Here is a 14791-nt window from a genome sequence, read left to right on the forward strand (position 1 = left end):
GTGCGCAATCTATTGCCTTACCACTTCCATTGCATCCTGCACTTTGTATTCAACATGAAGGGGAATCAATTCATCCGCTGAGGGAGGGAAGCAGAAGATAGAAATCAGCAAGAGGTTTCTTTGCCCATATTTAACCTGATCCCATAAGATGTCATGGCATCCAGAGTCAAATTTGAGGACTTCCTGGGCAACTCCATCCACACTATATACCACTACCGCCTCTGGTGGGTCTGTTCTCCCGTTGGGAAAGGGGATAGCCGTAACTGATGTTAGTATTTCAGACATTGGTCGGAAGTCATAATTTGTTGACTATGATAATGTCAAATAAAAACCTGAATAAAAACCAACAGAAGTTGCTGAAAAAGCTCAGCAGGTCTGGCAGCATCCGAGGATCTATGCAACTCCAGTTCTGAGGAAGGGTCACCAGACCTGAAAAGTTAACTGATTTTTTTTCTTCACAGATGCTGCCAGACCTGCTGAACTTTTCCAGCAACTTCTGTTTTTGTTCCTGATTTACAACATCCACAGTTCTTTTGGTTTTTATTTAGTATGAAGCTCATCCACCTGCTGGCTTTGTGCAGATCATTGTCTAGGGACTTCTAGGTTCACAACCTTGTCTCTGTCGCCAATTCTCCATCACCACAGAACTTGATAATTAGATCCTGGCAAAGGGCTATGCATGACTTTGTTTAATGGGGGACCTTAGGATACATCTTAATGGTTGATGATCAGATTTCAGTGACGTGTCTAGCCACAATGATCTGGGACTCACCTTGCCACTGCAGCCTCTTCTCACCTTCACAGCTAGTGAGAAATACATTCTTCCATCACCAGTTCTGCTGTTGAGGACTTTTGAGCCCACACTTCATCTGACACCTCCTCCAAGTTGCCACAATGGGAGGTCTACAAGGAGTAAGAAGCTCCTGATGGTATCACTCAAGAGTGTACAAGCCCCTCCAACATATCAAGCCATCAATCCACGGAGGGCTATTCAGCTAACGAGGGATTCACAGCCAAGCCTGTTTTCTGCACAATTTACACATTCTGCTGAGCATGTATTCTCACGTCTTCAATGGTAGCTTTGTGCTTCAATGTCAGAAGGCATTGGGTTAAAACCTTGCTCCATTTTGACCTGATGTGTGCATTCAAGATATCCATCAGAATGTGTGAATTGCAGAGGGGTGTGGATGGTGCTGGATGGACCATCAACAGGTGGCTAGCAGGAGCCTGCAAAATCCACTCGCTCCTCAGGTCCAAATAGTGGGGAGAGGAGCATCATGTAGGACCTCAGGAGGTGGTCACCCTGCCCTTTAGCAAGTTGCCCCAGGTCAGGATCATGGTTAGGATAACAAGTCATGGCTGGTAGAAGAAGCAGCAAATTTTCAGCAGTGATTGAGAAAAAGCTAGAATTGAGGGCCAACAGCTGCTCAGAGACAGAAGGTCCTTTGGGAAGATAATTTGTTTTTCCTTCAAGAACAAATGAGGAAGGGAAAATACCTCATCTGTCCTTTTCCATGCACACCTTGTTCATTGCTCATTAAAATTAGGAATGGAAAGTTCTTATGAGCAAAGGAAGAAGAGTACAGAAATGAGTAGGAGACCAGCGCTCGGGTAGATCGCAGCTACATTGTTATTGCCTGTTACAAAGATGCGTTTGGCCACAGAAGGAGCACTTCACAGGCTGTCACATCGCAGTCCGTTCCTGTGGTACAAAGGAAGAGATAATGATATAGAAACAAAACATTTCCAAAAGGGGTTACAGAATAATATTCAGGAGTAGGGCACCTAGCCAATTCTTCAAGCCAGGGCTCCAGGAGTCAGTAGTACTGTGCCAATTCCCAAATCAATGGCAATAAATTAAATAATTTGGACAAGACCAGCACAAACTAAGGAACAAAGGCATTGTGTGGTCTGTGGGGCTCAGCAGCACATGCATTATGCAGTCATAGAGTCTTCAGCACGGAAACAGACCCTTTGGTCCAAGCATCCCATGCCAACCATAATCCCAAACTAAACTAGTCCCACCTGCCTGCACTTGGCCCATATCCCTCCAACATTTCTTATTCATGTACTTATTAAACGTCTTTTAAATGTCATAACTGTACCTGCATCCACCACTTCCTCTGGAAGTTCGTTCCTCAAACCACTCTGCGTAAAAAATTTGCCCCTCATGTCTTTTTAATCTTTCTCCTTTCACCTTAAAAGTATGCCTCCGAGTCTTGAAATCCCCCACCCTAGGGGAAAGACACCTGCCATTCACCCTATCTATATTCCTTATGATTTTATAAATCTCTATAAGGTCACCCCTCAACCTCCCAAACTGTAGAGAAAAATATCCCAGCCTATCCAGCCTTTCCTTATAACTCAAACCCTCCATTCCCGGCAACATCATGGCAAATCTTTTCTGAACCCTCTCCAGCTTAATAATATGATGTGTTTATGATGGCACGGTGCTCAGTGGTTAACACTGCTGCCTTACAGTACCAGGAACCTGGGTTCAACTCCACCCTTGGGTGACTGTGTATGTGGAGTTTGCATGCTCTCCCAGTGTCTGCGTGGGTTTCCTCTGGCTGCTCCAGTTTCCTCTCACAGTCCAATGATGTGCAGGCTAGGTGGATTGGGCATAACGTTCAGGGATGTGTAGATTAGGTGGGTTTTAGGGGGATGGGTCTGGATGGGATGCTCTGAGGGTCAGTGTAGACTTGTTGGGCTGAAGGGCCTGTTCCCACACTATAGGGATTCCATGATGAATATCCTTCCTATAACAAGGTGACCAGAACTGGGTACAGCATTCTACAATGTGTTTCATTCACAAAGGTCTTAAAAAAGAAGGCAGTCTTGACAGGGTAGGTGCTGAAAAGGTTCTTTGCCGGGGGTGAGGTGGTGGGGAGTGTGCTCTGGAAACAAGGGTCACAGTCTCAGAATAGTGGGCAAACCATTTAGGACTGGGAAGAGGAGGAATTCTTACACTTTGGAATTCTCTTCGTTGTAGTACAGCCATCTTGTCAGTATAAAGATCCAAGTGCCACCAGTGAAATATTATCTATATATTCATGAGGGGCAGGCAATAATGACAATTATTTCAGGAGCATTTCTGTCCTAGTCAAGATCAAGGCTGTTATCATTAGGGATGAAATTTTGTGCTCAAGAAAGCCTTTTACCCAATTATCTGGCTCAGACTTGAGCCACTACTGTCCAGACATTGCGAGAGCCAGTACCCAATCAGAGAACAGCCCTTTGTTAATTTGTTTAATTTGGTCTGGATTTGATCCACCTGAACACAGGCTCTCCTTCAAGTTGATTATTTGCTTTGTCGAATTGGCAATAGTTTGTCAATTAAAAGTTAGCTGTGCAACATTGCCATTTCCATCCCTGTCCTGGGAGTCTGAGGGGTAGCCAATTTGCACCAAATCCCAAACCATTTTGGATGGTGGACTCACAGCCACTAAATTTAAATAGTCTGAAAACATGTACTCTGAACTCAATGCAAAATCAGTAGACGTTAAAGTCTCACATCAATTCGAGGAAGCAAATTCGAACAGCCCCAAGCACATTGCAAATGGAATCCAGCAGAGAGAGACATTTACCACAGCAGACAGGCCTGAATTTAAAAAAGCACTACAACCCAAGGCTGAAAGCACAGCTACTAATAAACTACTCAGTCAGAGAGACTTTCATCCAGTCTCTGGGCTGAATTTGAACCCAGTCCCAGATGGTGAAAGGACAGTGTCATTCAACCTCCCACTGTCTCGACAAAGCATTTTCAATTGTGAAAGGGCTTGATGGAATCCATGTGCAAAATTGTTTCTGTGAGTGGACGAGCATAGTAGTATAATATGATCATCACCAATAGATCAAATAATAAATTTAAAAAGAATTTCTTTACATAGAGCATGGTGAAAGTTGTGGAATTCATTGCCCTGACTGATCAGTGTCAAACTGCCTGTCAAATCTAACCAAAACCTTGGCGGAGAACTGTCAGTTATTAATCTGTGCATTTTCCAATGGCATCACCTCTACAATCAGAGTCCACTTGTCAACCAATCAATACTCTTTGGTATATATGTTGTTTTCCCTTTAAATTGGTATTTCTTGAAAATTGTCTGGATGAGTACAAGACAAAAACTTGGAAAATGTGATCTTTTTTCAGCCATCCTCAAGTTCTATGCTTCCAAATATCAATACGTATATTACTAAAATTCTTCATGTAAATCAGTGCAAATGCATCAATCAGTGGTAGGACTGTCAAAGACCAGTAATAATGATGTGGGATGCAGGTTCATTGAGCTTTTAAGAGTCATTTCCTTCCAGCAATTTCAATAGTCAGCATGCTATCTGTAATCCACTGCCATATTTGTGGAATTTCCACAGCAAACAGCAGGGAAGATACAAACCAAACCCAAAGAATATGCCAAAGTTACTTCAGCAAAGCAAATAATCCAGAACACAGGTCTTCAGCCCATAGCTTTTGTTTATCCAATCCACACATCTGTTTATTGATATGACATGGAATAACTATCACAGGGTAAAGACTCACATTGTGATGGTGGGGCTATTTAGAGGAGGCCAAGTCAGATCACCCACCAGCAACGTCAGACTGAAGACGGTTGCAAATGCGTCGTTCTCATCTTTTGAACTCAGATGCTGGGCACTGCCATCGTTATGAATGCCAATGTTCATGGCATCTCCTTCTGTTAGTTGTTTAATTGCCTAGCACTAATCACAAGTGGATGTGACAGGACTGCTGAACTTTGATCTGATTCCATGGTTGTAAGATCATTTCACTACATGCTGCTTTTGCACTTTTGCATTCAAAAAGCTTCTTATGATTCAAAGACATTTGCTTCCAGTATCCCAGCTCATTCAAAGTTCTGTTTGCGCTGTGTGAAGAACTTCCTAACAATGTCCCTACGTTTCCCTGTCACATGCTGGAACCTGAGCCTCTTTGGTCTATTGCTAATGTTTCCTTGAAGTATATTTCCAGATTTATACAATTTACTGTTTAATGTCAATGTAAGAGGTGGTGTAGTGGTGCAGTGAGAAGTGTCCCTGCTGCTTGGCTGGAAGATAGAAGCCCAACTCCCACACCAGGACATTGCTGATCATGGAAGAACCATTTGTAATGTGGACAAGCATTTTGTTTGTTATATGTAAATCTTTTCAATACATCTGAGGGTAGGTAGAAAGAGTGGGACAGGCTCCTGGTAAGGAGGAGGTATCAGCTTACTTATTTTAAGTATAGACCATTGGACGTCTATGGCCCAACACTCAGAAACTAGGATAGGAGAAAAGACAAACAATATGTGCAGGAATCTCCACTCCATTCCCTAATACCTAGGCTGGAAGTGAGGTTGAACCATTACTCCTAGAAGGCTTTCAGTTATAGCAAATGTTTTGTTTCAGAGTTCCTCTTACAAACATTGTTTTTCATGTGATCAAGTCAATAGCTCTACAGATAATGAGGGGCATGAAATTACACAAGAGGAACAGTATATCAGGATTTCAAGACCGGGGGCATATTTTTAAAGTGAGGGGAGAAAGATTTAAAATAGACAAGATGGGCAACTTTTTTACATAGAGAGTTGTTCGTGTGTGGAATGAATTTCTAGAGGAAGTGGTGGATGCGGGTGCTATTACAATGCTTAAATGACATTTGGATAAATACATGAATAAGAAATGTTTGGTGGGATATGGGCCAGATGCAGGCAGGTGAGACTAGCTTAATTTGGCATTATGGTTGGTATGGATTGGTTGGACTGAAGGGTCTGTTTCCGTGTTGCATGGCTCTATGACTCTGTAACAGTAAGTTAATTAAATAATTTCTATTCTATCCAATTGAACCCAAAGGGCTGAATAACAAGGAAAGGCAAACAGAAGATGGAAGGTCATGGAAACCCAAATCTTGTTGACTGTTGTCCCTCAATTGGAGGATGACTTCGACTCACCGTCAGAGGTTTTTGCCATGAGTCTTCATGGGCTGGATTTTATGGCCTTCCACTAGCGTATTTGAGGTTGGGGAGGTGGGGGCTCATAAAATGCAGCACGTGTCCAACCCACAAGTTCCTGCTCACCGTTGACCACTCTTCCATTTTAAAGGGGTCAGTAGAGATGTTGGCTTATTGAAGCCACTAAATAGTCAGTCAAATAAGAGTCTCGTCCTGCACCAGACACCCTTTCACCTATAGTAAGGAGAGCCCTATATTAACTGGGCATCCTGCAGTTTTTACCAGGCAAACTGGTTTCAGAGAAGTGGAGCTCTGGGGATGGACTGGAGTGGGGTGGGGTGGGGGGAGTTTACGATGGGATTATAGTTTTAAGTAGTAAAATTATATACCAACAGTTCATGGTGCTTTATCTGTATTTTGAGTTCAATAACTTGTAATAAATAGTGTTTTTTGTTAAGTACGGACATCTAGCCATGTGCTTTCTGTCAATCGGGGTGTAGAAGACAGATAAGTTGGGAATCTTTGTACTCTTTTTAAAGTCTTTAACTATTGAGATGACTCCAGGAAGCACAAGGCTGGATTTCCAGTGCACTATTCCAGTGAAATATGACAAGGACTTTCTCTCCAGAAGGGGGCAGATGTCTTGTTCTGAACCAACTAATGCCTTACTGAGTGGGACAGTCATAGACAAGTTCCCCACTGACTGAGGGTTGAGGTACACCACCGCATGAAATATAAACTCCTCTGACTGACTACCCTAATTGTAGACTCTCAGTTCTTTGGGCACATGTGACAGGATTTCAGTGGAGATAGCAGGGCTCAGAGTTGAAGATTTGTTTCCTTCTCTGCCTATTCAGTGAGATATTTGGACTCAAAACGTGATGCAAGTCGATGGTTCAGTTATCGCCATTCTCAATAATGGGTGGCAAGCACCTCCCAGTCATTAATGTAAATGTTGCTGTGCTTCAAGGAGCTTCATACTGTCTTTGAAACATTTTCTTTGTCCTCCCCTGAAATGTTGACCATTTAAGAGTTGCAAGAATAGGACCCGGTGGAGGAGTTGATTTTCAATCATGCAAACATGCTTTCATCAAAGTTGATGTTGCAGAGTTTTGTTTGACTGCTTATGGACTTGCCTTCAAAGTGGGAGACTAGAATTGATTCAATGGTCTTCCTTTTATGTCAAAAGAATGTGGTGAAGACACTGCTGATGGAATTTCTGTAGAGCTCTTAAGTGTTACTGGTACATGCTTTAGGTCTCATTGCGATTCAGGAGCATGGGAACAACAACTGCTGTGTGAACTAAGACTTTGGCTGACTTGTGGAGGTCTTTGTGGTCACACACACACTGGTGGTAGGTTGGGTTAGTGCAGTTGATCCACTGTTGGATGTCCTCCTCAATGGTGGCCTTTTGAGAGAGGTGGCTATTAAGGTATGGAAAGTGCTGAGTATATTCCAGACACTCTCTTTCATCATGTATGGTAAATGGAATATTTTGGTTGAACAAGTCTGATAACAAGTTTTATTCTGGAAATGTTCAAGCACAGAGTGCAGAGTGGGCAATGACATTGCAATCACCCGCAAACTGTAGATTATGTAGCGGTGGTCAGTTTAATTTTGGCACAGAGACGACAGAGGTCAAAGTATTTTCCAGAACGAAGGAATGTAATAAAGAAATCAGAGAACGGCTGACACAAAAACAGAAATTTCTGTAAAATTTCAGCGGATCTGGCAGCATCTGTGGAGAGAAAGCAGAATTAATGTTTCGGGAAGAGTGTTTCTGATATTCTAACGTTCTGAAGAAGGGTCACTGGACCCGAAAGATTAATTCCGCTTTCTCTCCACAGATCTGCCAAACCTGCTGAGGTTTTCCAGCAATTTATGTTTTTGTTTCTGATTTCCAGCATCTGCAGTTCTTTGTTTTTTATTATTAGAGAGCAGTTGAACTTTGATGAGGCAAATAGCTACCTTCAGGTAGATTCTGATTAGTATTAGAAATATCATGAGCCTCGTTTGACCCGAGTCTGAATTTTGAAGACATCTGTTTCAGATCTGAAAGTTTTAGACACCCCAACATCATATCACTCGCAAACCTTCCTCAGAGTCGTGTCACAAGAACCATTGCTTCAGCCTAGGCCTAGCCAGAAACAAGCGCACTGCACTTTCATGTCTAGCATTTAGATTCAAATCCTTTTCAGTTCATTGACTCCAGTTGGTCGAACGCAGCCTTGATATTAAGAGCTCTCACTCTCACCTCACCTCTGGAATTCTGCTCTTTTGTCCGTGTTTGAACCAAGGCTGTAATGAGGTCAGGAACTGAGTGGCCCTGGCGGAACCCAAAGTTAGCAGGCTATTGCTGAGCAGGTGCTGTTTGATAGCACTGTTGATGACACCTTCTATCACTTCACTGATGATCAAGAGTAGACTGATGAGGCGGTAACTCGCTGGGCTGGATTTATCCTGCTTTTTATGTACAAGGCATACTTGGGCAATTTTCCAAATTGTCGGTACATACCAGTGTTGTAACTGTACTGGAACAGCTTGGCTGGGGGAGCGGCAAGTTCTGGAACACAAGTCTTCAGTACTATTGCTGGAATGTTGTCAGAGCCTGTAGCCTTTGCAGTATTCAGTGTCTCCAACTGCTTCTTGATAACGCATGCAGTGAATCAAATTGGCTGAAGACTGGTATCTGTAATGCTGGGGACAACTGGTGGAGGCCGAGATGGATCATCCACTCAGCACTTCTGGCTGAAGATTGCTTACCTTTTATCTTTTATCAGCCTTATCTTTTGCACTGATGTGCTGGGGCTCTTCCATCATTGGGGATGGGAATATTTGTGGACCCTTCTCCTCCAGTGAGTTGTTTAATTGTCCACTACCATTCACGACTGGATGTGGCAGGACTGCAGAGCTTAGACCTTATCTGTTGGCTGTGGGATCACTTAGCTCTGTCTATCACTTGCTGTTTATGTTATTTGACATGCAAGTAGTCCTGTTTGCTGGCTTCACCAGGTTGACACCTCATCTTCAGATGTGCCTGGTGCTGCTCTTGGCATGCCCTCCTGCACTCTCCATTGAACCAGAGTTGATCCCCTGGCTTGATGGTATTGGTTGAGTGGGGGATATGCCAGGCCATGAGTTTACAGCTTGAGCTGGAGTATGGTTCTGCTGCTGTTGATGGCCCACAGCGCCTCATGGATGCCCAGTCTTGAATTGCTAGATCTGTGCAAAGTCTGTCCCATTAAGCACAGTGGTAATGTCACACAACATGATGGAGGATATTCTCAATGTGGAGGTGGGACTTCATCTCCACAAGGATTATGCAGTGGTCACACTTACCAGCACTGTCATGGACAGCTGCAACTGCAGCTGGTAGATTGGTAAGGATGTGGTCGTGTATGTTTTTCCTGCTTGTTAGTTCCCTCACCATCTGCTGCAGACCCAGTCTAGCAGCTGTGTCCTTTAGGACCTGACCAGCTCAATATGCAGTACTGCTGCTCAGCCACTCTTGGTGGTGGGCATTGAAATCCCCTACCCAGTGTACATTTTGTGCCTTTGCCATCCTCAATACTTCCTCCAAGTGTTGTTCAACATGGAGGAGTACTGATTCATCAGCTGAGGGAGGATGGTACGTAGTAATCAGCAGGAGATTTCCTTGCCCATGTTTAATCTGAAGCCATGAGACTTTATGGGGTCCGGAGTCAATGTTGAGGACTCCCAGAACAACTCCCTTCTGACTGTATACCACTGCACTGCCACCTCTGCTGGGTCTGTCCTATGTCTGACATATCCAGGGATGGTGATGGTGGTGTCTGAGACATTGTCTGTATGGTATGATTCCATGAGTATGACTATGTCAGGCTGCTGCTTCACTAGTCTGAGACAGCTCTCCCAATTTTGGCGCTAGCCCTCAGATGTTACGGAGGAGCACTTTGCAGTGTCAACAGGGCTGTTTCTGCTGTTGTTTTCTCCAGTGCCTAGGTCAATGCCAGGTGGTCCATCCAGTATCATTTCTTTGAGACTTTGTGGCGACTGGTACAACTGAATGGCTTGCTAGGCCATTTCAGAGGGCAACTGAGAGTCAATCACATTTCTGTGGGTCTGGAGTCACATGTAGACCAGGCCAGATGAGGATGGCAGATTACCTTCCCTGAACGACATTAGTGAAGCAGATGGGTTTTTCTGACAATTGACAATGATTTCATGGTGATCAGTAGATTCTTAATTCTGGATTATTTTTTAATTGAATTCAAATTCCACCATCAGCCGTGGCAGGATTTAACCCGGATGCCCAGAACATTAGCTGAGTTTCAGGATTCATAGTCTAGTGATAATACCACTAGGCCATCGCCTATCCTAAACAATCAACATATTCGATGAGGCATGAAACTTCTGAAGATTTGTCTAAACAGTTGCATTAATTGAAAAACCTACCTATTAAAATAATTTCTCTGACAAGTCTGTCATCAGCGATTCTAGATTTCAAGAAACAACCTACATTAAATATTTATTTTTCCATGTCTTCTGTAAACAGTTGTAAAATGAGTTTCCCTTATTAAAACATAACAACTTTTGAAGATCAGTGGAAATTGCTTGGATGTCCTCTGCGTGACAATGACAGATCCATTTTCAGTCTCTCAACCAAAGCGAAATAATGTTTATTTTCTGTATCAGTGTGTTAAAATGCAACTTAAACTGATCAAGGTAACCACTATGTATAGGATCTTGTTAGTGTGGTGTGTTCCTTCAATAGCACTTTGTAAACACAGGGCTTCTACCATCTAGTGGCACAAGGGCAATAGAGACAGTACTACCTGGAAGGTCCCCTTCAAGCCACTTACCATCCTGATTTGGAACTTTTTTGCTATTCCTTCACTGTCACTGGGTCAAAATCTTGCAACTCCCATCATAGCAGCACTCCGAATATACCTACACTCCAAAGACTGCAGCATTTCAAGAAGGTGGCTCACTAACACCTTTGCAAGGGCAATTAGGATTCGGCAATAAACACTAGCCTAGCCAAAGGCGCACACATCCCATAAAAGAAGAAAAAAAAGTACAAACCTCACACTGCATGTAATGCACTGAATTTGTAGATACTATTCAGCTGATCCAGTAACAGAAGCAAGGGGTTGGCGGGAGTGGGTGACTGTCTCCAATGTGAGGCATGACTGGGGCTGATAATCTAGAAGACGTGATTTCAAATCCCACCATCATACTCTGAGAATTTTGAATTCACTTAAAATGAAATGCTTGATAATACTGCCAGTTAGCTGTTGGATCGTCATAAAAATATAATGGGTTTGCCGATGTCATTGAGAAAAGGAAATTACTGTCATTACTGTATATAGGCTACATGGAGTTGACTCTTAACTAGTTCAGGGAAACGTACAATAAACCATATATTGAACTGTAGCTTTGCCAGCAATGTCCACATTCTGGCCATTATTTTTAAAAATAAAATGACTGTTGTATTTCTGAAAGCTAGTTTAAATTTTGAGAAGAACATATCTTCACCACAGATTGAAATATTCCTAGCACTTCCAAGAACAAAATTCATTTACTCACCTTTGTCCAATATCCCTTGATACCTTTGGTGAACAGAAATCCATCAATCTGTCTTAAAATTACAATTGATCTAGCATCAATTGCTGTTTGAGTAGGAGAATCTAAAACTTTTATTATGTTTTCCTTTCGGTTCCGAGTTCCACACTTGAAATATCAAGCTTTTTTTTTTACTACTTTCCCTTGTCCTGGACTCCAGAAGAGGCAGAAATAATTTCTCTTAATCTACCTTATCTGTTCCCCTAAATATCCTGAAAGCTTTAATCAAATTATCCCTTCACCTCTAAATTCCAGGAAATATAATTCTAGTTTGTGTACTTTCACCTCATAATTGAACCTTTGGACTGCAGTTATTTCGCAGATAAATCTAAACTGCAGTCCCACCAATACCTTTATGAAAAATGTGATGCCCAGAACTGCTCACAATACTTCAGGTATTTCTTTGTAGCCAGAGAGGATCTGTATTGTGGAAAATTGGTTTTTACCACCTATTGTTCATTTTTAGACATAAAGGTCAGCATTCCACTAGCCTTTATAATTATTTTCATGGCCTATTAGTCACCTGTATGTCCTATTAGAGGAGTAAGGGAGGGCTTGCTTCTTGTGTAAGGTATGGCTGGAGCTGATAATCCAGATGATGCGGGTTCAAATCCCACCACAGTACTTTGAGAATTCTTTGCTTTTGGCCCAAAGTTGATGACCTCACATTTGTCTACATTGAAATCATTTGCCACAGATTTTCCCATTTGCTTGCTCTATCAATAACAGTTTTTAACTTTATGCTTTCATTTATGCTGCTTACAATATGGACTATTTTTGTATCATCAACATAAGTGGATCAATGATTTTCTATCTATCCATCCATCTGAGTCATTATGAATAGAGTGGATTTTGAGTCTTCAACACTGATCCTTGCCGAACATTACTAGTAACAGGCTGCAAATTCAAGTACCTCCCATTCTCCTTAGTCTCTGTCTCCTGCCATTTAGCCAGTTTTCTAGCCAGATCAATAATTTGCCTTCAGTTCCATGAAGCTCATACAAATACAGAAATTAAGACCAGAGGTAAGCCATTTGGCCTCACAAACCTGCTCTGCCATTTAATAAGATAACAGCTGATCTGATTGTGGCCTCAACTCTATATTCAACTTTGTCTGTGATTCAGTTGTTCAGTAGAGCAGAGCTTAAGTATTGCTGATAAAAAGAGACATTTTATCAAAGCTTGCTCTTATCAGGACAATTCACATGAATACCAATTTAAGGGAAAAACCACCATTTATATCGTATGAGAAGATAGTGCTGATTGGTTGGACTCTGGTTAGTAGAGGCATTACCTAGAGGATACACCAGTTAATAGTGATTGACAATTAACTGCCAGATTTTGTTTGAATTTTAAAACACGTAGGTTGACTCTGATTGCTCAAGACATTGCCATGAGAAATGAACCGATGAATGGCTGGTGCAATTTTGTTGAGTTGAAACAGGTACAGCTCATGTACATGTTCCTTCTGTCTGCAAAGAACAGGACCCTGTATATTAATATGTATAGCTTTCAACTCACACAAGCGCACCACACTATGAGCCCGACAGACAATTCAAAAATATTTGTCAGTGTAACTCTTCACACACTCAGCATTCTCCAACAAATGTTGAATTGTAGCCTCACATCTAATGTTGAACACTGTAGTGTCAGTTTTGGAAGCATAGGTTGGTTGGGTGTAGTCAATAGCTTGCTTACTGTGAACAGCAGAAGAGATATGCTGTTTAAGTGACCCACCAGTCTTTAGGACAAACATTCTCTTATGAGTGACTTTTATCAAATGCCAGGAGAAAACCCCTTGGGCATGGTCTTTAATTCAATATGTTTTTGACTGGCCGTCTTTCTCAACTCCACCTTCTGATCCAATCCTGTTATGCCTCAATTCCCTGAGATAAGAATTCCAAAGATTTACGACAAAATGATTCGTTATTGTAGTCATAAATGATCATCACCCTATTCTAAGAATGTGCCCCCTGTACAAATGAAATAACATTCTCTGTCTGTTACTCCAGTCACCTCTTCATAAATATAATTTGCAGAGATGCTGCAGTTGTGGTCATGTCACTGGATCTGACCTACACGTGACTCCAGACCCCCAGTAATGCACTGACCCTGAAATGGTCCAGCAAATCACTCAAAATTTAGTAGGTTAAGGAATGATCTGATTGAAGCCTTCAAAATGTAAACAAGACATGGTAAATAAACTATGAGCACTGGTTGGGGATTCTAGAACCATGAGACATATTCAGAGAAATAGGACCAGACCATCCAGGAGAGATGTTGGGAAGCACTTCTACCCATAAAGGGAGGTAGATGTTTGGAATTCTATTCTACAAACAGGAGTGGATGCAGGATAAGTCATTAATTTTAAATCTGAAATAGAAAATTTTTGTTAAGCAGAAGTATTAAGGGAAATGGGCCAAAGGCAAGTATATAGAGTTAGGCCACAGATCATCCATGATCTCATAGAATGCCTACAGTGTGAAAGCAGGCCATTTGACCCAGGAGTCAACACCGAGCATCCCACCCAGACCCATCCCATCCCTATAATCCTGCATTTCCCATGGCTAATCAACCTAGCTAGCTTGAACATCCCTGAATACTATGGGCAAAATAGTGTGGTCAATCAACCTAACCTGCGCATCTTTGAACTATGGGAGGAAACCTGAGCACCTGCAGGAAACCCATGCAATCATGGGGAGAATATGCAAAATCTACACAGACAGTTGCCCAAGGTTGGGATTGAATCCAGGTCCCTGACGTTGTGAGGCAGCTAACTACTGAGCCACCATGTTACCCCAATGGGACAAAACAGGTTTGTGGGGCTGATTGGCCTACTCCGGTTCCTATATTAGTTCAAGGACAATTAGGGTTGGACAAAAACAATCTGCACTTGTTAGCAACATCTCATCCAATAAAATAATATATTTTCTTAAAATTCTGAGACATCTACTGCTTCTAAAACCATATTGGCTCTCTTGCACCATTTGAAAATGTTCAAGGCATTCAGTTTACGATTATTTAAGAATTGTGATTCGTGCAAATTTGTAATTTCGGTACTAACGAACGTTGATGACAAACCATTGCCCAAAAGGACAGCCTGCAAATAGTCTCACCACTTGAGACGCCCAAAGCCCTTTCTGCGGCTGCGCGCCAATATCTTTGTAAATAGGGCGTATTCTGGCACTCGGTGCTTGCTGGGTAGGGACCTCAGCCATTGACATGCGAAGACTCGCGGTTAA

This window comes from Rhincodon typus, chromosome 37, assembly GCF_021869965.1.
Source record: "Rhincodon typus isolate 14 chromosome 37, sRhiTyp1.1, whole genome shotgun sequence".
NCBI lineage: Eukaryota > Metazoa > Chordata > Chondrichthyes > Orectolobiformes > Rhincodontidae > Rhincodon > Rhincodon typus.